Below are 21,964 nucleotides of genomic sequence, written 5' to 3'. Positions count from 1 at the left end.
TTCATAGACACAAATTTATAATACAGTACAATGTGAGATTCATGTTAGAGGACACAGTGTCTATTTTGGGGAATTTCAAATAAAATACTACTAAGCTTATTTTCCCTTAGAAAAAGCTGAAGTAAAATTGTTGAAGAACACAGTTACAGTTTATATATTAGCTATGTTTTTGTTTAGAAGGTGCAATATGTCAGAGATAATCTGTGCACATCATTGAAACCTGTTTTCAAGAATGTTTTGATTTCTAGGAAGTTTTAAATTCTCACACCTCAACATCATAAAATAGTTGAAATGGTAATTCATCCTATTCCTTTGAGTATGTCTTAGGAGTAAACAGACAAAGATAAGACAGCTTCCAGCTTCTATGGAACTGCTTTGGTGGAATGATGACTGGGAAGGAAGCCTCTTCAGGGGAGCTGGGGGCATAATGCTGACCCTGGTGGGAGGAGGCCCACAGCCTCAACCCTGATGACCCTTGAAATATGACACTTGCAGGGCTGCATTAAGCATGACCTAGAAATACTCTGGAAATAACCAGTAGTGCTTCACTAATTGTCAGAAAATCTGTCCCAAAGAGAATTCCAGGACAATGTGAGCTTTTAAGTGATGAGAAGCAGCTGTGGCCACTGTTTTCTTTGTCTACTGTGACCAGGATATAGGCCCCTTGACCTACTTATGTCTGTTATTGAGTGTTCTCTTGATAATGGATGAGTGAATTAGACAATTATTTTCAATAATTTATGTGGTGCTCAAAGGAATCTATTTTTAAAGCAATAAGCAATAGCATTAGGAAAAGAAGACTGTAATTTATAAAGGTGAGTTTGGTAAGGTTTCAAGAACAGAAGATTCTTTGTCTTAATTGAAAGAAAAGCAGTAGTTCTGCAGATGGAATTAAGAAGTAGAAGAGAAGGCCATTGAGTTGTTTTCCATAGGGAGAATATTCATTCTGCAAGGACAAACATAAATGTAAAAGGGAAGAAAAACAGGCATAGGAAAAAAGGAAGATAAAGATATAGAATACAGGAGGAGACAGATAAAGCAAATGAAAGAAAGATGAAGATGTGAGAAGATGCTGCAGTAAACATAGTCCTAGGTATTGAGTTAGAGCAGTAAAAAAAAAAGGCCAACGTGGTTTTATAACCCAATTAAAGAAATAATTTCATCAGAAATTTTTTCTTACACTATAAGAAAATGGAGTGATATACATAAGATGCTTAAGAGAAGAAAATTGAACAAGATCCTAAAATCAAAATTCTTCAAACTTCCATACCTCAGATTCAGGGAATATAGCTCACGCAGATTCATCACCAATAAACTACTAGAGAATAATCTTCATAGAAACAAAGTAACAAAGATGCACCAACACAAAAACTGTTGGTGCATGTGTTTGTCCATTTTCTATTGCTAATAACCAATACTTCAGATTGGGTAAGTTATAAAAAAAGGCTTATTTTGGCTTATGGATTTAGACATGCAAGATCTAGGGGCCTCCTCTCATGATGGACTTGTTGGCAGAGTCTCAGGCAGTGGGGGGAATTACACAACAAGAAAAAGGCAGTGTGGTGTGTCTGTGTGTCTCTTCCCTCTTCTTATAAACCACTAGGATTTAATCATGGGACTCCATCCTACAAATATCTACTCTCAATCACTTCCCAAAGGCTGCACTTCTAGCCACCACAGTTGGTTGTTTCTGCCCCTTTAATATTGCATAATGAGGATTAAATTTCAACACCATGAAGCCCTAGGGGATACACAAACCATATCCAAACCATATCCAAGCCATAGGTATATGCATGAATATATACATATTTTCTTAGATAACTGAGATACTTGAAAGAGATGATGAAGATAGCTGAATATGGTTATATGCACTGACAATGCAGACAGTTCAACTTTAAGGAAAGGTAAAGAAATGAAGAGAAACATTTGTTTTGGAAAATGCTTTTTATTAATCATATGAATGGTTGCAGTAGAATGGTTATATTCTGAATATTTTGTTTACAATGTCAGATAAAATAAATGAATGATTATAGCACCCCACTTCCCTTAAGAACCATTCTTTGTAGCAAAAAATTAGAACTGTCCTTTGGTATGTGGGGCATGGAAGAATTTACAGCTTGCATTGGAGTCTTGCAAAGGAACAGAGTCCAGGGGGACAGCCCAGTTTCCTGCTAGGAGAAAGGTTTGGGAGGGTGAATGAAATCACCAATGAAATTTTGTACAGATTATAACTCAGCTGGAAAAAATAACAACCATGATATTTCCTACTTGTTGCAATTTTCTGTCACTTTGCTTATTTTGAGAAGATATAGACTGTGAAATATTAGTTAAGCAAAGTAGCTATAACTCTTAAAACTGTATTTTACATTTAATTTACATATATTTTTAAAAAGTAACCTTAGGCATATCAAAGTTATATTTCTAGAAAAGGAGACCATTCTTTAAAATGATTTATATTTACAAAAGCATTGTATATTTTCATTATAAATTAGCAGCAATAGATTGCTCTCTGTCATTTTTAAACTATCTAGAGTTACAGTAAAGCCACAAATAGTTGCTGTATAACTGGGCCAAATTTCACAGGATCCTGGTTCAAAATTATTTGGACTATTTTGACCATTAAATTTTATCTGACCCAGAAGCTAAACCCTTAAATATTTTCTTGAAAAGTAATAACAGTCTTTGGGTCACATTTAATGTTATTCTCAAGTTTCCACTTAATTCCATGAAATGAAATTAAAATTTCAGATCCACATAAGTCTTAGATAACAGGGTTATAGAGAAAATAGATGAGCTTAGACTATTTCCATGTAACTTGAGTATCATTGTTAAATATTAACATATTGATAATTTTGTCCATGCATGAAAAAGACTACCCTTATTTTTGTAAATATTTGCCTAAGAATGTAAGTAGCAGAAAAAAAAATTCAATAAGAATTTATTCCTTGGGGAACTCTAATATGTATCTGAAATCAAAGTGGTAAATAGTTCTACCTCATAAACTAAATTGTGTTATATGGTAATGTCTTCCCAAGACATGGTTGGAGAAGAATTTTGTGGCTGAGCAAATCTTAGGGGATGGTAATGCTGCATTCCTACTGTTTACTCATGCAGGAGAGGAGAGGAAAAGAGAGGAAAGAGGGTCTCCCAATCACATGGTATTGATCATTATTTCTAGAGATAGACACATGTGCATGTTTTTCACTAAACTTAAATTCATAAGTGAATTAAATATGCAAAACATCAAAACAGAAAGATATATCTACTTTATGATGTTTAATATTAATAGAATTGCCACAAGGTATAGATTCTGACAACCAAAGTTTCAACCCTATCTTTGACAAAGTTGTTATGACAAATGTCAAATTTTGCTAGAAATCTTTTAAAAAGCAAGTGTAGGAAAACCCAATAATAAGATGAATGTGTTGGTCATGTTAATGTTTCTAAGGCCACTTACCAGTACGCTAGATGATATATACAATGGTGAATTTCTTTCTAAAAATTATGGCTAGTATGTATGGTTTTAATGTACATTTTGTTTTCACTATTTAAAACAGGTATCTGGAAGTCACATGTCATATGATTCACTTTATAGGAAATACAATAGGAACATGTATGAAAATCAACAGAGCAAGAGAATTAGAATGCAAATATTGAATGAAAGACTGGAGGATAGGAACACAAATTAAAAAAAAAAAAAAACTAAAAAGCTTATATATTATAAAAAAACAAAAGCTGGTGGAAGAGGCTCAGGTTGGTGACTGAGTTTAGTTCCCTAAACTTGGAATCATCATCATCATTATTACCAGGGTTTTTAAGATCAATCCAATTGTCTTTATTTAGAATGGTGTCTGATTGGCAATATGTGACTTGCTTATGAAATATTTTTAAAAGAAAAAAAAAAAACCACCTATAAGTTTACACTGCCAGTTGCAAAGGCACAACCATTCAGCCAACCCATTTCTTAGCATAGGTGAAGTCAAAGAAGATGGAGCAGAAATGGAAGAAGCACACGCATGCACTCGCTCTCTCTCTCTCTCTCTCTCTCTCTCTCTCTCTCACACACACACACACACACACACACACACACACACACACACACAGTGACTGGCACTTACTTTATCATCTGAAGGAACTCAAATTCTTCAATCTGAAAAACAGCAAGAGATGACTGATTTTGTGCTACTGGCTGATTGATTGGGAGATCTGGGTTCTGACCACTTCTTTCCTTGTCCCTCTGCTGAAATGCAACATCTTTCACTAGCAGCCAGGGCCACTTTACCACCACCCTCTCTTTCTCATTGCTTTCTAAGACTAAGATTTTTATTAATTAAAATGTTATGCATTTAGTTTGCATTACTTGTGAATAGAAATAAGTATTGGGGATGTTAATGAAAAGAAAGTGCCCTGAGAAAATAAAGAAATAGACCACTTCCCAGGAGATAAAAACTATGTGTTTTTCAGAATTTCCTAGAATATGCTTATCAGCTCAAAGCAGTCAACCAAACAATGGAAGAGGTATAGATGAAGCCCAGAATTTAGAGAAATTAAGTGACTCTTAGTGACCAGAAAACTGATAAAGTCTATTCACGTTTACTGTTTCTCTAGATGAAAATCTGAGAAACACTTTCTAATAGCAACCAGGTGAACTCTGAAAGGAACCAGAATAAGCTATAGGGAAAGTTAAAAAAAAAAAAAAGTCAGTTGAGACTTAGTTAGACTTTATCTTTAAAGACTAATTGCTTTAAGACAATGGAGCAACATTTACACAGTTCTGAAGGTAAACATGTTTTATACCAAGCATTCATTTTGACTTTTATACATGAGAAACTAAAACAATTTGAATAAATGTAAGTGCTCAGAAATGTTTGAATCCACCCAATGAGAAATTACATAGTTGACAAAATTTTACTGAAAACAAGAACTCAAGAATTAGGGAAAAAGAAAAAAAAATATTTAAAAAATAAAAGTTATGTTCTCTTAGTCTAAATAATTATTGAAAATATTATAATATAAAAATGACTCAACATTAAGAAGCCAGGTGAAAAATTCCCAGAACATTGAAAGGCTTGTGAAATTTTCTGTTTTACAAAAGGAAAGGGGAATAAACTGTTTCCTTTCACCACTGATTAAAATAAAAAAGCTATTCATAGAGTATTTAAGTATTACAGAGATATTAATTGAAGAAAAATAGCTTATAATATTCAAATCACTAAAAGAATCAAAATTTGACATCTAGTAAGCATCTGGAAAATAGGAAATTTAAAATTGTTTAAGAACAGAAAACAGAGTATAATCAATGGCTTCTAATTGTAAGTAGTTAATTGGATCAAAAATCTTATCCAAATGTATAATTTTCAATTGTGCAGTTTTTGCAAAAAAAAAAACACATGAAAAGTATCAAAGGAAAAAGTAAAGCCAAATATATTACTTAAATGCTCACCCCCTGCACAGATACACACAGACAGTGACAAAATGAATTGGGACAAGCTTTCTGACAATAGAATACAAGGCAAAAGGCTTAATTAAGGACATTTTATTGAAATTTCTAAAGAGGTTATGATGAACTAGGGATTTTATCAAATTATATAATTATGTATCAAATTTGAATTAGTAAAAACTTCTGTGATTTTATAACCAACTTTATTAATATTCAATTTTATATTTATGCTTTGTTTTCCTTTGTCATGTGTTAGATTGATTCCTCTAATAAACAGTTCATCAATAAGCAATACCAGAAAAATATTTTTACATTCAATTTTGTATTCATTTGTGATTTCTTAAATGAAGAACTACAAATGAAAAAATATAGTAAAAATTCATTTTTGCATGTTAATATTCAATTTTTACTACATGACTTCTCATTTAAGTTAGGAATATTACTTCTATCATGTCATTTTAAGAATTATACCTAATATACTAAGATAAATGAGGGTAAACCAGTGGAAATGACTATCAGTATTTATAGTCATATATATGTATATGTTAAACTCAGAAGAATGTGTTAAATCCTTTGAATATATGGGGACACAATATTTAAGCATAAGGTATAAAATCATAAAAATATTAATACACTCTGGAAGAATTCACGAATTTCATTTCACACACTTAAAAAGGAAGTTGGATTAAAATTGTTAAATTCTATTGGGATCAAAATATCTAAAATATGAAATCATTAAAACCATCTTCATCAGCTTTCCTAAACCACTGTGAAACACAAGCTGATGTTCTGTGACTGTAAGATCATCACATTACAAGAAATTGTCATGAAATGGCTCAAATATGATCTAGAAATTCTGAGTTACTGAAAGGTAAGCATGATCTTTTTTTTTTAACTATAGAAAATCATAGAGGTTTTACTGTGCTTTTTGAATGCATAGTAGGCTTTGTAAAGTATGAAGAGTGAAGTGCAGTATGTGGTGTTTGTAAAGCTATTACTCAAGGTATATTTTGAAATGCTTTTGTTACAGTCAGGACTTTTGTTCACAAATGGCAGAAGTCAATGCCAAGAGAATATGATATGAAGTAGGGAGGCCAACAGTCAAAACTAAGCCTCTTTTTCTCTTTTTGGAAAGAAAAAGATAATAGGCTTCTCTGTAAATTTACTGGCTCCTTAATTTTCTATCACAAAAATGGGATTTTCCTCCAAGAATGGAGATCATGGATAAAGGTTTCTAGGAAACATTTCTGCATGCACAGCAAATTAGGGAGGAATCTGCTTGACCTGGCTGGGGTCCTGTGCATATTTCTTGATTAAACCACAGGGGTTAAGCAACAGGCAGAGGGCTAAGTATTAGGATTGGCCTAGACTGGATCATGCACCTATTCCTATGTTCATTATCAGGAGAATAAAAGCCCAGGCAAACTGCACCTCTTCTAGCCAAACTCTTTATTATCTGAAAGAAATGTTAATAAGAAAAAATAATATAATCTCGAAAATGTTGAATAAGAACAAAAGTATTATTTAATATTTACATTTGTTAACACATACTGACTTCTTAGAATATGTCAGGCATTGACCTAAGTCCTTTATATTTTTAATTTATTTAATCCTTATTACAAAACTTAATCCTCATGAAAATTTTATGAATGGGCATTACTAATATCTTCAGTTTAGAAAAAAACTGAGTTATAAAGAATGTTAGCATCTTATAGAATTCACATAGCTAGAAAGAAAAAGAGTTGGGATCAATTTATTTTTATAAAAGTTGTATTATAAAAGATCAGTTCAATAATCCATTTCTGATGCCAGAAAGTTATGATATAATCTTTTGTCCAACTAATACTAAAAGAAATTCTTCATTGGTTATGACATGTAAACTCAAAGCACCATATGAAAAATTAAATATATTTTATTGATTTCTTGAATAGATGAGCAAACCAAGTATTACACTTTCAAACTGTATGTCATTTAGGTATTTTAAATCTTAATTTTTATTTTTTCACCACTTCAAGCTTTATGATAAGAAGTAGTATTTGTATTATCCTTTTGTTCATTTAGCCAAGAAAAACTCTTTGGTGATTCTTAAGTAGAGGTTTAAAAATAATTTGAAAGGGCAAAGAAAATTAATACAAACAGGAAAAGCAGACTTTACTATAATGGATTGGTTTTAATTACCAAAAAGACCAGCTATATAAAGTTCACATGAAAGGCATAAGAAATGTCATCTCTATTATGTTTCCTTCTCTGTCTCAAATATAAGGAAAAAAATTACAGCTTTTAATGTGTTCTCCTTTTTAAGGTAGTAAGTCCTTGTGTCCTCTTATTCACAAGATAAACATTTATCAAACACAGAAACAGGGTTTCTGTGCCAAAGCCTGAGCAAGATACTATAGAGACGAGAGTGACTGTCACAGTCATGAACTTTCTCTTATAGTGCTCAAAGTCTTGAAGATGATACAGATATTTTTAGCAAGTGATTGTGAATATTGCGTTTGTGTTAGAAAAAGAGACTTATTTTGCACTTCATCAATTCTAAGACTGTGAAAATAATGGGCTTCAAAGTAGTATCAGGGTGACTAATCATGGCAAATTTTATCTAAGAAGGTCCAGTATTCTTACATAAAACCACAGTAAGTTTGAGTTTGAGACAAAGACAGAATCCTCCTGAGAACAGGCTTTACTAAGGCTGATTGGGTGCGCGCGCGAATGTGTGTGTGTGTGTGTGTGTGTGTGTATTGTCTTGAGCTATGTGTGTGTGGGCATGTGAAATTATTCCATTTTAGTTCCATAAACTTGCATAAGTTGAAAGCTTATGAGAAACTGGAAAACAGCCAGGACATATCTGAGAAACTTCAACCAGATCCCAAATGGTCAGAGTACAGATCAAGATCAAAGAAAATTTTTCCACTAAATTTTGCAGAGAAGGCTCTTCTTAAGATTGACTATACAGTCATATATTTATACACACAAATATATGGAAACACATGCACATATTACAACAACAAATAGCTAACTACTTTGATACTATGCAGAACATCATCATGAAAACCCTCATTAAGTTCTCAAAATAACTGCGAAAAAGGGTTGTGAGAGAATCAGTGTTCAGATGCTTTGTATGTGCTTTGGAGCAAGCCATTAATCTGGCAAAGAAGGAAGAAGTGGTGACACCATCTCAGTCAGCTGAAGATGGGTAAATGCTATGTCAAGCCCATTAGAACCTGCCAATCGGCCTTCACTGGGAGCCAAGAGAGTATATCTTTCTTTCCATGAGCAGATTTATCAAGGTAGAGTGTCGGCAAGGAATTATTCAGAAATAGCAAGTCATTCTGAATCCAGGATGACGGCACCAGACAATTTCTTGATTTCAGCTTTACACAAAATCCTTCAAAAGGTAGAAGACACAAAAAAGAAAAAAAAATCACTGCTATTCAAAGATGCACACTAATGAGAGAGCAATGAGAATGAACTCTCTGCAAAACATTACAACCTGAGGGGAAAATCAGTATGACCAAGGCAAAGAATCAGATGAAGAATGTGAGCAAAAGTCTTTCAGGGCGTGGAAAAAAAAATATGTTCTCATAAATAAAGCTGGAAAAGTTTATCTCCAGAATATGATCATTAAAGGAAAATTTTGAAGAATATACTTAGAAAGGTAGAAAAATGATCCCAGGGAATGTCTGAAGAGAAGGAAGGGTACTTGGTAAATATGTGGCTGATTCTAAAATCATATTGTATGTATAGACAATAACGGTTCCTATTTGGAGAGCAAAGTAAATTAGATGTAATTAAACCTGAGGCCAAAAGACTGTATTAATGAGGGTGGGGTATCCAACTTTAAAAGTGATTTATATTGTCCAGGAAGAAGTACAGGTAGACACAGCTTTAAATTTCTGAATAATGCATGTTAAAAGTTTTAGATTTAACTATTAATAGGTTTATATTTAACTATTAATATTAGCTGCCAATAGTAAGAGAAGGGAAAATTTAAAAAAAATCCCTCAAATCAAGTTGAAAGGACTTAAAGGGGAGGTGTAAAAAGGCCCTGACCTCAGTCAGCTGAAAACCAATGCCTACCTTGTCATATAGAGAATGCAATAAAACATTCTCTAAGATAGAGGAATGAAAACATCTATCAGAAACACATAAAAATAAACGATCTGGGTATATCATAAAAATCTATAAATTGATGTGTAAAAAAGAAAAAAAGTGGGGATTATTAGAGATCTAGTAGAAACAAAAAGATAGATTGCTTAAAATTAAAAATAAAGATATTCCAGGTAATTATTAACAATAGCAACATCAATAATATGCTGATGTAGTTATTACAGACAAATCAGGCTTACAGCAAAAAGAAAAAATATAGGAAAAGAGGAATAATTTATAGAGGAAAAGATTCAATTTGTCTTCAAAATATAGCATCACTTTATAGTGCTACAAGGAGGAACTGAAAAATGTACCATTTTCATGGAATAATATAAATCTCACATCATTTCATTTATTGATAGACAAAAGTATCGTTATATAGAATATTTTAAAAATTCTTTTAACAAGCTGTAGTTTAGTAAACACATATAGAATACTGAAATTTTATATCCTAAGGGGAATATTTATTTATTAATTTTTTAAATATTTGGCTATATATTATATATATTATATTTTTGACTACTTTTAACATACTCAAAGGGCAGTACACAGACTGCTGTTGATACATTTAAAAATTTTAAAAAATAAAATAATTTACACAAGAAGTCATATGTTTTTAAATATCAATACTAACTCACAATTTATGTTTTTAAACTTCAGTAGTAACTCACAAAGGGAAAAAATTTAGAAATTAAAATGAAGTTTCTAGGAAAAAAATACATCTTTTTGTCTAAATGCAAAGATATATATTCTTATTCTGAAGCTGAAATTAATTGTTGAAAATATTCCAGCCAACAGAAAAATCATAATTAATAATTGAAAAATACACAAATTGTGTCATAAAAGAACTATTGCTGAAAGCTTATGGTTAAAATGGATTTATGCCTAAATAATTGCAATGATTCAACTTTTACTATGATAATCTGTGTCCTGTTTTATCAGTCCATAAATTTGGAAAAATAGTAATAAAATTTAATTAGAAATACATGAAATAGTTTTCTACATAGGAAATTAGTATTTTGTCACTTTTTTCTAAGCTCTTAAGAGAATATTCTACTGTTTTTTGCTCACTTGAAGAGGGATTTCACTCAACCAACATATTCCCAGCTTTGATGAAAAAAATCATAAAATCACAGCCTAGGGCAATGGCAATGGCAACACATGAGTTTGTTAGTCAGTGACTCAGTGAGGACTCATCTACTTTATATGACCATTTTCTAGAAGAGGTAGATGAAACTGTCTCATTCTTTACCACCTCAATCATGGTTCTAATTCCTTATGCTCAGTTCACAGACTGGCTTCCCTCCTGGCCCAAATGGCAGGTGGACATGCGAGGAGGAAGAGCAGCATGTCATAGAAAGAGGCCTTGATTCAAAAGAAGAATATTTGATTAAATCAGAGCTCTTAATGATGTTATTAATGACATGATGGTTATGTGTTCTTTAACCCCTCTTTCGGCCTTCACTGGGAGCCAAGAGAGTATATCTTTCCTTGATATACAATTTTACATTAGAAGACACATTTTTAAAAATTAACACTACATAAAAGTCACATGTTAGGATTAGTTTTAAAGAGTGATGTTTATCTAATTTCTGTCTTCATTCCTATATATCAGAAACACAATTATTCGCCAGGTAAGAAATAAGAGGCCAATTGGGAAACATCCTAAGAATGAAACAACACTCTATTGAAGAGGCAGAAGAAAGGTCAGTGCAGGAGCCCAGAATGGAGTAACAGAATAGAATTAGAACAGCCACGGTTCTCCAGAAGCAATTGTTACCTGTTTGGAGCCTATATGCCAAGATACTACTTCCACTGAACAAATGATCCAGTCTATAGACTAATGGTACTTCAAAACTTAAAAGAATGTGCTTAAAGAATTCTACCAGTAGACAGAACTGAAATTAGCTCAAGATTGTGAAAGTGAGCGATTAGATGATGATATGGATAATATGATATCAGTGAAATCTATGGGGTCAATGACTAACCAGCCTGAGAAAAGGAGGTAAGAAAGGGGAGAGGGAAGAAGAGAAATAAATCAGTTCTTCAGAAAAGATCTATCTTCCAGTTGTAGACTAGGAATATTTACAGGCCAAAATATTGCACAGACTTACTCATATTTTAAACTCATCTATCATTTCTGTTTTCACACTATGATTAAAAAGTTACTTTCTCACAATCATACATTTGAGTTGAATTATCTGCCTATGTAGTTAGTTAAATACAGAAAATATTTGGTTTGAATCACCTACCTGAAGCATACATCTTCCTGAAGTGACACATGATCTTACTCTGTTCAGGAGTCAAATGTGCTCATACAAGCTAAAACACTTCTATTTCAAGGGAACATGATGTTTCCTCTGGAAACTATTATTCCTGTTTGGCAGGTTTGGCATGTTCAGGGATCTATTTTTCATCAAACCCTGGAGGGTTATATGGAAAAAATTGTTTTGCACTGGCAATATGAATACGGGATCTGAGCCAAATTAGCTTCTCTGTGCTAAGCAGAATTTGTGCTAAATGGTACTGCATAACAATACACAAAAGAAATATATTTTTGAAAAATATGTGAGGTGGCCACATATTTCCTCAAATTATGCTTGCTCATGTTTTGCATAGGAATGTTGGAGTGGTTGGGAGTAAGGAAGCCAGTGTCTCAATTTCCAGAAGGAAGGGTGAACTTATGAGTTTAAACTATTGAGATATTTACTCTATTTAATTAGAATTTAACAAGTTCTCTTTTTTCCAGTACTTAGAAAAATGTTAAAAACTCTTCTTTCACAACCTCGGAATTCATAGTAAATTTCAAAAGAAATAGTGAAAAAAAAATTCACAAGTTTAGCAAGAAAGATGTTGTTATTTGTTGCTGATGTTTTGGTATAGTACTGTTGAAATTGAGCAATTTACAACACCTGGAAGTCTCCAGGCAATGTAAGGGACTGTATAACTGGATCCAAGTAAACTAGGTTCAGTCAGACATATGCTTGCTTTATTAAGGGAAATAAATTGGGTCAATTTTTGTTACCAAAATGTGTTTTAGGATCCTCTTGTTCTTTTCTCTTTGTGCCTCTTTTAAAATTTTAAGACAGTTTTACCTAAATTGATTTCTTGAGTTGCAGGGTAGAGAATAGAAAACATTTTCAGTATTGCCTATTGACAATGCTGAAGGTTCAAAATTGCACTTTTTCTTTGATAAGTTACAGTGGTGTATGTGTTAATCTTCTCTTACTGTGATAAAATGCTTCAGATAAATCAACTGTTAATGAGGAAAGGTTTATTTTGGCTCATGGTTTCAGGAATTTCAGTCTGTGGTTGCTTGGCTCTATTGCTTTAGTCCTGAAGTGGCACAGTAATCACAATGAAAGCAGATGGCAAAAGAGGCCTGTTCACCTAATGACAGCCAGGAAACAGAGACAGGAAGGGGCAGGGTCAATCTCCCCTTCAAGGTCACACCCCCATGACCTAACTTGCTCCCACCAGACCCCACCTCCTAAAGGTTCCATCATCCACCAACAGCATCACCAGCTTGGAACCAACATTTTAACACATTGGCTTTGGGGGTTATTCCAGATCCAACCTATAGCAGTATGAGAGTTTATAGCAGACTGGAAGTTCAAACTAGAATTGGAGAGAGATGCCTCACAGGCAGTTGGTAATACCTTCATAATTTAATAATAGTCTGGATTCCAATTCTTAAGTTTAAAATTCTAGGGAAGCAAAAGGCTTTAAAAATAGCTTTACTTGTAAGAATTGTAATGCATTCTGCCGTTATATATAAATAAAAAATAATTTTAAAAAAGGCGAGAGAGGAAAAAAATAGCTTTACTTGTAGTGATTGTTCCTCCGTACATTTATGCTAAGCACAAACTCTATTTGGATGAATTCCTAACAGGAGTCAATATTAAGTAAACAGTTCCTTGCAAAACTGGAAATATTTGTACCTACCTCTCTCATCATATTAAAGTAGACTTACGTCCATTTTGGAAGAGGACCTAAGAAAGCTCAAAGGGAAAATCTAATCTTCATAAAACTAAAAATTGGAATTAGAACAATTTGACAATACTCATTAACAAGAAAGGCTACCAAAATGTACCTTGTACTTTGTTTCCTTTGACAATATGTCCTTCAATGCTATATATTTCCTTGTATAACATGCATGTTAGTAGAACTTTTTTTTTTATTGGTTGTTCAAAACATTACAAAGCTCATGACATATCATCTTCCATACATTTGATTCAAGTGGGTTATGAACTCCCATTTTTTACCCCAAATACAAGTTGCAGAATCACATCGGTTACACATCTACATTTTTACATAATACCATATTAATGACTGTTGTATTCTGCTACCTTTCCTATCTCATACTATCCCCCCTCCCCTTCCCTCTCATCTTCCCTCTCTACCCCATCTGCTGTTGTTTAATTATCTCCCTTGTTTTTTTTTTCCCCTTTCTCCTCACAAACTCTTATATGTAATTTTGTGTAACAATGAGGGTCTCCTTCCATTTCCATAGTTTCCCTTCTCTCTCCCTTTCTCTCCCCCCACTCGTCTCTGTTTAATGTTAATCTTTTCCTCATGCTCTTCTTCCCTGTTCTGATCTTAGTTGCTCTCTTTATATCAAAGAAGACATTTGGCATTTGTTTTTTAAGGATTGGCTAGCTTCAGTTAGCATAATCTGCTCTAATGCCATCCATTTCCCTGCAAAAGCCATGATTTTGTCATTTGTCTGGGGCAAACTGTCACCTCTAATAAACTTACTAATTCCTGGCAGGTCTCCTTTCAGCGGAATTTTGCTAGAAGTTCCTCAGTAGGTAGAATGTAGCTGTTTTAATGGGTGTTTCTGATCCGGTTAATGTGGAGATACTGAAAGTGCTGCTTCCTTGCTGGCCGCCATGTTGGATCTAGTAGAACTTTAAATTAAAATAAAATCAAGTGGACAATTATGCTACTTTAATAATTTACATTTTACAAATTATACTATACATTAAACAAGTAATGTCTTTACTCCTACCTCTATCTGACAGTAGTCTACTCAGTTTTTAGACAAAACATTTAAGACAATAATTGTCCTTTAGTAGTGAAACTAAAACAAAGGAAAGCAGAAGGCAATCTTTATAGTACTGGTTTACTCAATATCTTCTGTTATGTTAATATTACTTTAGGTTATTCTGTCTATGCATTTCATCGCAAGATGCAAAGTTAAAAAGTGTTAACTTTTCTTTTTGCTCATTGCATTAAAAAATCAATGCCTAGTCATTCCTGTGGGCACACACCAGTAATCCCAGCGATTTGAGAGGCTGGGGAAGGAAGATCACAAGTTCAGTTCAACGCCAGTCTTAGCAACTTAGAAAGAACCTGTCTCAAAGTTTAAAAATAATAAAAATAAAAAGGAGCTGGAATATAGCTCAGTGGTAGATAGCCCCTGGGTTCAATTCAGCAACACACATACACACACATACACACATGCAGAGAAGAAATGAAATCAATGACCTAGATGTGGAAGAGCAAATAACCTTCTAATTTTTTTTCTAAATGTTTATTTCCCTCCACTCTATAGCAAATACATTTCTTTGTTCAAAATTCCTAAGTTTCAGAACAAACATTCCAAGGTATGTTCTATAAACAACATCCTGGCTAATCAGCCTACACTGTTGCTCTAAAACTGGCAACAATTCTTCAACACTGACCTTGACAGTGTTATAGAATTTGACAGTGCCATCTATTAATTCAAAAGAAAGGATTATGATCCAGACCTTGACTACCTGTATGTCTCATATATACTTAGCATTTTTCCTCATTCCATTTTTAATGTTATTTATACAAAACCCCTTTTAAAGTAAGACCTCACTTATTAAGTAAAAAAATTCTGAGAGCTCCTCTACTGGAATGGGAATTTACAGGAGTCTGGGACTGGAGACAGAGTAGTGAACAAGAGTAATAAGTTCCACACTGTCTGAGAGCATACAACTTCCCACTTCCTGTCCATCCTATCATAGAGTGATCTGAATACTTGGTATCTTGTTGAAAAACAAATAAAGACAGTTGCAGATATAATGCAGCTATTTATATACTTCTATCTCAAATATATGTAACTGAAAAAGAAAGGGAAATACCTGGTCAAGTTTTGAAGTTAAGTGCTAGCTGCATTTCTCCTTTATTAAAAGTAAATTGAATGTCTTTTCATTCACTTTAGCTTGAGATGAAGTAAACAATGAATCAATAGAATATGAAGTGTTGTTAAAAATAGAACTTAAACTGTCAAAACACAGTTTAAATCTAGCATAAAGGAGAAATAAATTGATATTGATATTTCTAAACCTTATATAAACTGATCACAAGCATTTTTGTGAAATGAATTCAATTATTTTATTTTAGAAGGCTATTCAGCTACTAAAGGATAAATACATATGAAAGCTTCATTAAGTATGGATTGAGTATATATACAAAATGAATATTACTCAGCTTCCTAAAGGAAGGTCATACTATCATTTGCAAAAAGCAGGGATGATAGTAGAGTATATTAAGTGAAATAATCCAGACAAAATTAAATACTATTTATGATCTCACTTATGTGAAGAATATAAAGAATCAAATTCATAGAAGCAGAAGGTATCATGGTGGTTATCAGAGGCTGGGACTGCGGAAATTAGGGAGATGTTGGTCAAAGGATACAAAATTTCAATTAGGAGGAATAAATTCAAGTATTGTGTAACACGATTGCTACAGTTTATAACAATGTGATGTGTACTTGAAAACTACAAATAGTGGATTTCAATTGGTCTCATCACAAAAAAGAGAAGTATGTGAAGTAAGGTATATGTTAATTAGCTTGATTTAGCCATTTCACAATGTATACATATTTCAAAACATCATGTTATATACCAGATATATATGCAATAAAAAAGGAGCTGTCATCTGTTGATTTTCATTATTCTACTGAGATAAAATGATGCTTTAACAGTATCTGCTATACTGAGGGGCCCAGAGTTCATCAGAATGGTGATGGACGCTGTGGATTAGCTCAGGAAGCACCATCCCAACCACTGCCTCGTATGCAAACCTCACTACAGTTCAGGAGGTACAACTTCTGAAAAGATAAGCATACCACTTTCCATATAAATTGCAGCCAAGTCAGGATGGGAATCAGGGTCTATTAGTAGAATGTATTTGCACAAATTTTGAAAGGTAGATGCAAAGAGTTAACACAGTAGCATGTCGGATTGGGAGTTGTCACCCAATATTTGCTCTCAGCCTCTTTCCATAATAAAGTTTCCCCTGGTCACATGCCAATCCAATTAAAGGCTTCCTTTCTCAGCCTCCCTTGTGAGAGGTATGACCATGTGTCTAGGTTCTAAACAATGGAATTTTAAACAGAAGCTATATTTGGTTCCTCTGGATTTTGCCCTGTAGGGGCTAGAGTGTGAAGTATCTTGGCACCTTTCCATCTCTCTGATCGTTCATTGTGTTAACAAGGTCGAATAGCTTCTGAATCCAGACATGGAAGTCACATGTTGAGAATGATGGAGCTGTCCTGACAACAGTGACCCTTCTACCAGTTGGTATTTAATGAGACATGAATTCCTATTTCATTTAAAATGCAGATTTTAGGCTCTCTCCCTTCTCTTTCAATAGCATCTTAATCTTAAATAAAACATAACTTGGTTACTTGAAGTGGGTTTTTTTTTAAAACAAAACAAAACAATGAGGCACTAGTTTGACATTTAGAAATGGGTGACAAGAGCCAGGATAGTGCAGGCTGGATGGTAATTCTTATTATGCTATGATGAGACATTTGGTAAAACTGTCACTTTTAATCCTTAAAATGGTAGAGTTCTTGCCAAAAGAACAGGTAACTTCTGTGAACTGTTTTAGAAAATTCAGAACTGTGAAAAAATACAGAATTCTGATGTATGTAGGTTGTTTCTTAAGCAAAGAGCTATGATGAGATGTGTGTAGCCTAGTTAAGTTATTTTAGAGAAGCTGCCTTAGAAGTAAATAGTCGTCTGGCTTCTTTAAGTGCCAGCATTAAAACTTCTCAGTTACACAGGGCCCATTCCGGTTTGAGAGGTCAAATTAAGGGTGATGCTTTCATACCTAAATGAATATTTTCAAAGATTTTGAAAGTAGAAATTTTAAATTGAGGGAGAGTAGAATGTGCTGAGCCAGAAAACCAGTAACTAAAAGAAGGTACTTTTTAAGTGCAAAAGTGTTACCTACATTCGATCTTTGTTTACTGTTATTTGCTCACAGATCTAACTATAAGCAACTAGACTGAAAGCATGCTAAGTTTTTAAAGGAATTATATTGAACTGCAAAAGCCAGTGAGTGCATTTGACATTTAAAGCAACACTGGAGACTTACAACTGGCTTTACAGAATACAAACCACAAAAATGTAGACACTTTCAATGAGTAAATACTTTTCAATTCTCTCTTAAGAAGGTATTGATATTCCACCAGGAAGATGAGTATAAATCAATCGGTCACAACAAACTAGTTCTTGTATCACTATAGAAGTGATGAAGAATCTCCAAGAGAAAACACCATCAGAACCATAAATGATAAGGGACACAAGAATTCTTCCCAGATCACCTAAGTGGGATTTAATCGAGAATACAGTTTTTCACTGTTAGGGCAGGGAATATTTGAAATTCCTATCTCATAGAATTTGATAATTATCTTGAAATATGTCAATAATCAAAGTGCGTATTCTTCCATTTTCTGAGTGGGACTTTTTAATACTGCTTGTCTATGTGTGTAGAGTGGCAGATAAGTGGAGCTGTGTATACCTGGACACTTGGGTAGTAGACTGCAGTATCATTTAACCTGTCATCCCATAGTAGTGGTCAGCTAGGCAAAGACCTTATTTCCCAGCCTCCTTTGCAACTAGATGTGGACAAGTTACCAGTCTAGTCAATATAATACCAAGAGAAATGATGTGTGATTCTTTCATGTGTGCCCTTAAAAAATTTATGTGTGTACCCTTCTGTCTACTACCCAACTCCCAACACAAACACCAGCTGGAAGGTAGTAAGGAGACCCTGTGCTGAGAATGACAAAGCTGAGTTGCTGGTTCTTATAATCTTTTTTTTTATGGGGGGAGTAAGAGGGAGAAAGAGGAAGGGAGAGAAAGAAAAAGAATGGTGCATTTTGGATATCTTTATTACAAACATTAGTTTTAAATCATGTAAACTACAACAGTGATCATAGATTTAAATAATTATTTTTAAAATTTCATTTGCATTATTTGCAAATATATATATATATATATATATATATATATATATATATGAGAGAGAGAGAGAGAGAATAGATTCAAACTATTTCCAGATATAGATCCAAAATAAAGATAGTTTTCTAAAAGTTTATAAAAATGTATCTGTTGACAAACAAAGAATTCATCCTATGAATATTGATGCTACTAATCACTAGACTCATTTTAATAAACATCCTGTCACATGTTCACATCATAGACTATTACAACTTCCACGCAGTTTGGTATAAAGTCAAGACAACAGTTATATATGCAAAAATTGAAATGTGATCTTCTAAAGTCTAATGTTCCATTCTTGAAAGTAAAACAGTAATAAATGACAAACAATCCTACATCATTAACTCTATGTAAAATTAGTGGGTAATTATAATACAGAGTAAAAATAAATAATTTATTTTTAATGAACACATATGGTTAAAGTAGAAGTAATCCACCAAATAATTATATTTAAAAGGAACTTTGACTTTCTGAATATGGTGAGAAACGGTGAGAAAGTTGAATTCTTTAAAAATAAAAACATAAAAACCCCAAATGTATTCCTTCATCTTCAAGTCTGTTGAGTAAACTGTTTTTTTTTTTCCTCAAATTTTAAACCTAGGCCCTTCATATGCATTTTTTTTCTCTTACTCAAGATTTATCCCTTTCTTGCAATCTCAAGAAATCCTCATTGTTTTCTGGCTAGGAGGGTTCCCAGGTGAGAGCAAAACACAATGTGCAGTCTGAGAAGTGAAAGACTAATTATTCTCTTGAAAATGGAAGAGAACAGTCAAAGCCACCATATTGGGTATTGCCTAATTTTATTACTAATTATTGTGTGTTATCATACCTGCCAGACAATTTAGAATATAGAAAAAATGGACAGTGATAGTCAAACTAATTATGCCATGGACATTTGGGAAATACATGAATGTCTAGTATTTTAAGGATATCCTCAAGCTACAACTGATGGGCACAGCTGCCACAGACCTCAGGATGGCTAGTTTCCTTTGTAAATCTTTTTCTTTTAAGATTTAAGATCTGAATAAAACCCTTCTAATGTGTTTTCTGAAATTACATTGCTCTTTATGTAAACAGATCCTGTGGCATTTGTAACTTTCTAACTTCTGACTTTATATATAATATGTATATTATATAATATTATATAATTATAAATTATGTGTATCTACATGAGATACACATAGATATGTATTACTCTCCTACTATAATATGAATTCGTATTTACCCAAATCCTCTTGCTTCTTGAACCTAATAAGCTCTAATAAGTAATTTTTGAACAACTAGTTTTCAATGGGTCTTAATCCCACTTTTCGGCAATTTATATTTCCATAAGTTTGGTGTATTACTTCTACTTTAACCATATGCATTTATTAAAAAGTAAAAATTTACTTATTTTTCACTTTTCATCTTATTTATTCCTTTTTCAATTTGCTGCCCATCAGAGACAAAGCTGGTACAGCAAGGAAGGAAATTCATCATCCATGCTGTGAAAATCTGTAGCTCAACATTTTAAAATGTTCTATTTTTTCTAATATATAGTTTAAATACAGTGGAATGCATAGATCTAAGTGCACAGCTAGATGAGTTTTGAAGAAGCATATAGACAGTCCTGTATGATCCTGTCAAGGTACAGAATATTTCCATCTTCCCAGAGAAGGCTTCCTCACTCATCTTCTAAGACAAGTCCCACCCCTCCTCCCCCCAGAGGTAATCACTCCCAAATTTCTATCGATGGGGTTCAAAACATGCTATCCCATAGTATGGCATTTGAGGAAGCAGAAGTACCAGGAAAGTCACTCACTAACCTCTTGCCTCCTCTCTGAAGTAGATAATGAAATAATCTGCCCTTCCTGTAAATACTCACCCTTTCTTTACACAGTCATACAGCTTTCATTGGAGAGGTAACTTCCCCATCTCGGGAAGAAAGAAGCATCCTTGTCTCTCAAGACACAGCCACACACAATAGAATCTGAACAAATAGGAATTGGTGAGTCCCCCAGTCTATTATTACAAGTCAGATCCTTCTGTTCCCCAGTGACACTTCTGCATGGCTCTCCAGTTTCTCATCAAACAGCATAAAAATATTCAGGGGTCTTTGTTTCTTTGGATCTTCATTTAAGAAGCCTACTGTGCCTTGTAAAAACTTTTATTAAGTAAATTTGTTTGCTTTTCTCTTGTTAATCTGTCTTTTATTATAGGTGTCTCAGACATAAACCTTGATATAAAGATATTACTTTTTCCTCCCTTATGCTATCATCATATATTATTTCCATCCTTATAGATCTAGGTTATGCTGCCTTGCAGGAAGAATCTTTAATTTACTCTGTCATGCAGTGAATATGGTGCTGTCTCAGTTTGTGATCATTTTAGGCCTGATTGTGGTAGTGGAGGATAAACTAGCCCTGCTCATTGAGCAAAACTGAGTCCATATATATATCTTATCAGTTATATAGCTTTAGTTTTATCCCCTGAATAAATTGTTGCACTCTGCTTAGAGTAATGATCTATATCTGTATTTGCCTCTGAACTAAAAATATTAATTTGACTCTGAATACTTGATCTAATTGATTCCAGACATATTTCAAACATCCCTTATTTTTTTAACTGAATGTTCTTTTATTAAAATATCCATTTTCTGAAAATAAGAATGATTAATTTTGGACAATCCAAATATGATTGTGACATATTTTAAGAAAAATACATTAAATATAACAGGATGACTCTGTCAATATTTAAGTGAGAGCGATCTCCAATTTCAGTTTCAACATACATTTTAAACTATGGGGTACCTTAAAAATAACTCCACAAAAGTAAGAGTGAAACTTATCAATCCATTTGTGATTCTAAAGGCTGCACTAAATACATTTACATGATGAGTTTCAAATATGTTTCTAGCCATCCACTAGTATTATCACATATTTACAGTGCATTAGGGATGCAAATGTAGTTTGTGTCAGGTAATGACTGATTAATAATACCCAGACAAAGTACCTCTCAGGATTTAAATAATTATGACTAAATCTTGTGCTTTTTCCAGAAAACAATTAGTTGACAGTTTAAAAGATGTTTTCCTTATTAATATAATAATTTTCACTTGACTACTGAATAA

At 33.2% G+C, this 21,964-nt stretch overlaps 1 protein-coding gene across 2 annotated transcripts in view; it reads right to left on the bottom strand.

The window, feature by feature from the left end:
- The window catches only part of Pik3c2g (phosphatidylinositol-4-phosphate 3-kinase catalytic subunit type 2 gamma), a 340,206-nt gene extending 328,266 nt beyond the window's left edge, over positions 1-11,940 (bottom strand). Inside the window, exons 1-2 of one of the 2 annotated variants that reach the window (XM_048787228.1) lie at positions 11,839-11,940; positions 4,119-4,150 (exon numbers count right to left, since the gene is read on the bottom strand). The gene's annotated coding sequence lies outside the window, so the exon portion shown is untranslated. The remainder of the gene's footprint in view (positions 1-4,118; positions 4,151-11,838) is intronic. The other variant, XM_015498207.2, reaches the window with a different exon arrangement.
- Positions 11,941-21,964: the final 10,024 nt, after the last annotated feature.

Source organism: Marmota marmota, unplaced genomic scaffold (genome assembly GCF_001458135.2).
Source record: "Marmota marmota marmota unplaced genomic scaffold, marMar, whole genome shotgun sequence".
Classification (NCBI taxonomy): Eukaryota; Metazoa; Chordata; class Mammalia; order Rodentia; family Sciuridae; genus Marmota; species Marmota marmota.
The sequence above is the reverse complement of the archived record's forward strand: the minus strand, read 5'-3'. Positions and strand labels throughout refer to the sequence as shown.